At 29.0% G+C, this 3,736-nt stretch overlaps 1 long non-coding RNA gene across 1 annotated transcript; it reads right to left on the reverse strand.

Annotated features, from left to right (window-relative positions):
* Positions 1–443: 443 nt before the first annotated feature.
* Positions 444–3,443, reverse strand: LOC125204052. Its single transcript, XR_007173479.1, has 3 exons — positions 3,301–3,443; positions 2,198–2,294; positions 444–736 (listed from the first exon to the last, which is right to left on the reverse strand). It is a non-coding gene; the product is annotated as an uncharacterized LOC125204052 (long non-coding RNA).
* Positions 3,444–3,736: the final 293 nt, after the last annotated feature.

The following is a 3,736-nucleotide window of genomic DNA, read 5'->3' on the forward strand; positions in this document are numbered from 1 at the left end:
TTTGACTTTAACTTTGTTAAGACGTAATGAGAAAATTAAAGTCGCTGAAACTTGCACTATTTTCTAAAGTTTATTCATTTTGGGATTATGTTGTTAAAACATTTCATTATTCACCTTTTAATTATGTATAAAGAGAAAAACACAACAAAATTAGACAAAACATTATGAAATTAAATACTCAATTTAGATTTAATTAAATATGATAACCGAAGAGTTTATCTAATGTTATATTAAAGAAATTGATATTCAATTCATCTTTACATTCGAATAAAAAATCAATTTGAATTTATATCAATCAAATTCCTAATGATTAATCACATTAAAATATAATATTATATTAATTATATTATTTTATAAATTAATTTAATTTTCGATAAAAATGTTATGACATATAACAATTAATATTATTGTTATTGTCCTCTAATAAAGTACAATCTATATCATAGTATCACAATTAATATGTATAACAATTAATATCTTTTATGTAACACCCCTTACCCGGTAGATAAACCCACCGAATAAGTGATGTCACATTTCAGTATCGACAACCCGTGCTGATTTTTTTTTTTTGATTAAACCACAATTACAAACTATTTTATCTAAAAACACTTGCCTAGCGGAAGATCAAAAATTAAACTATTATACACAATGCCACGACTCTTAACCATGTTGACCACCAGTGACTTGCCAAGGATGCAAAGCTGCGCAACCACACTGACATACTATCAACTCTAACCTGCATCGGGGAAAAAGAGAGGGGTGAGATTTCCACAGCTCAGTAGATATATCCAAATTATGAAAATCAACTCTCTAATATAAACTATACTGAGACTTCTAAATTGTTTATCTTTTACTTATAATCGTTTGTTCGTAGCACTTCCCACTTTCGTTAATTTTGGTATTTATCTTCTACTGCACTTCACAACATATTTACTTCCCTTTTTAACCACCATTGTATGATCAGATATTTCATTTCATTACCTTTCCTCATTGTACTTTATGTCATTATCACTTTTCCCTTTTTTTATTTGTTTCATCATGCATTTCATCTCTTTTCATTTTATATCTTAGCAGTATGTTGTCATTTCTGTTTCATTTCTCGTCATTCAACCTCGTAGCATGTTTTATCTTTTATCATTTCATATCACGTCTTTACAGTACCCTACCTTTATTTCGTTTTACTCATCAAAATAAATTAATTTCTTGTATCACCTTCCACATATTGTCATTTCTTGAGGCATCATATATCATCAATCTTTTCTTGTATTACCACTTATCATTTCCTCATGTCTTCCAAATGATATCTCATATCATTACTACCACATCGCACCATAATTCTTTATATGCTTCCTTACAAAATACATATTTCCATATAATCTCTAAATTTATTCTATTTGCTAATTATTATGTATCCGTACTCATTCTTATTTTATAAGCATATAACTTCCCATAATCTGTCTTACGTCCTATTTTCATATCCAAAGTTATTCAGTCATTTATAACTTATATCACATTCTTATCCCCAAAACACGTAGACAAATCACCAACGTTATCACATTTCAAGTACATATAACGATCACCAAGATACTCATATATCAAAACACATATAATCATAAATAATATACAACATATATCATGAACAATTTCATATCCTTATGCATATGCTTTTCTTTTCCTTTTTATTATTCTGTGACGGATCAAGCCTGGTATCTGCCCGTAATTTCCAATATGCCAATATGATTTGACCCGTAGGTCCCACTATGATTTGACCCGAAGGTTCCAACATGTTCACTATGATTTCAGATCCAGGGCAAAACCGTTACAAATCCTCTTTAATCCAATGATTCAAATATTCCAATACCATATGTCAAACCTATCCATATTAGATTCCCACCATATTAATCCAAATATTCACCACAATTCAACATATAACAATCAATTACATAATACATGTAAAATCAAAATTGTGATTTATACATACCACCACACCTATGATCACCTTTCACAACATATTATTTATATCATCATCATATAATCATATTTATATTATTTCTTAATGGAACATTCATATCAGATTTATAAACATCATATAAATTCTTATAAATTCCATTATTTTCACATATTAACATGCATTATCATACATTTAGTTCACATAGTTCAAACCAGAGAATTAAAGTTCATAGTAAGGATATCCTACCTCGTAGGCTTATGAACATAAGCCTATTTCACCTTGATACTTCTCTACCTTCTAGGTTCACTCCTTTGTGTTCAAATAGCATTATAGGCTCCTTCGCCTTTATGCATATTATAAAAATCGTAACTATTAATAACTCATATTTACCCAAGATCATATTTTCATTATTAAATAAATTTGCTATATTAACTTAATACCCTCTTCTTCATTAACTTTCTAATATAACAACTGCACTGAACTGAGTCGTCATAAAATTTATATATTCATTCGGAAAGCTTTAGAGGCATGATAACCTACTGATTTTAAATACCCCAGGAAGTCTAGTTTACAAATCAACAAGATTCATTCAAAAATTCATAATGGTTCGAGAGATATCATCATTTTCCTACATACTACCAAAAATGGACAATTTCTGTCAACGTTTTCTAAATAATTCTTATAAATAGTGTATTTACTCTTTAATTCATCATAAAATTTCAAGAACACCTCGACACCATATAGTTAATATAAAAATTATTTATTCGATTTTACCTCTAGCTCAAGTGCCCGGAATAATTCGAATAAAACATACGAAAATAAGGCAGTTTACCCGAATTTCGACGGTTTGTAGCTGTGTTGTTATAACAATTTATACTTACAATAAATGAACTCCGAAATTCACAAATAAATTCATGGAACCTCTAGACTCATAATAGTTACTTTAAAAATTGATTAACCAAACTTTTCACAGTTCTAAACATTCAAAACAATTCGGAATATGGGGCTGAAAAACAGAGGATTAAATCTGACTCACACTTTTATATCGAATTATATTTCCATTCAGGTTTAATCCTCTCATAAGCCATACACTTCATCTAGCTTGAACATCTAACTTCTAAAACCACAAACCCTAAGGTATATTTTCAATTTTCATGTTAGAGTTCAACAGCTTCCAAATTAACAATCGAAACGTGCTTAACAACATCTATACACAACGTTTTAACCATTTATTCAAACATAAAATTAAACATACACGCAGCTCCTTAAATGTCAATTTCTTCCTCAATTCTAACTCAACATTTATCCAACTATAGACATTAAAAATGGTATAAGTGAAGAGGCCTTACTTGAATTATCGGAGAATTCGCGATCGGATTAACTAAACGACGAAGAATCGAGGGATAGGAGCAAGCATGAAGCTCACGGCTTCATCTTCTCCATGGGGATCGTTCTCCCTCTTCCAATGAGAGAGAAGATGAAATGTTGGCTTTTAAATGATGTCATGAAACTTCTAGAGAAGTTTAATATTTATCTAGTTCTTTTATTTATTTAATTTCCTTAAGTCAAAATCATTTTTTTTTCATATCATATTATTCCACATTTATGATTTATATATATACCATCTTGTAACAAATAAATTCTAGTTTATTAATAAATTAGAGTCGAACCATAATTTAATCGATTAAACGTTCAGTTTATCAAAAACATCACTTTGATTTCTAAAATCCCTTCATATAATTTTATTATCGTTTCAAACCTTACATTATAATTATTTTAGATTCT

Source organism: Salvia hispanica, chromosome 2, assembly GCF_023119035.1.
Source record: "Salvia hispanica cultivar TCC Black 2014 chromosome 2, UniMelb_Shisp_WGS_1.0, whole genome shotgun sequence".
NCBI classification, from domain to species: domain Eukaryota; kingdom Viridiplantae; phylum Streptophyta; class Magnoliopsida; order Lamiales; family Lamiaceae; genus Salvia; species Salvia hispanica.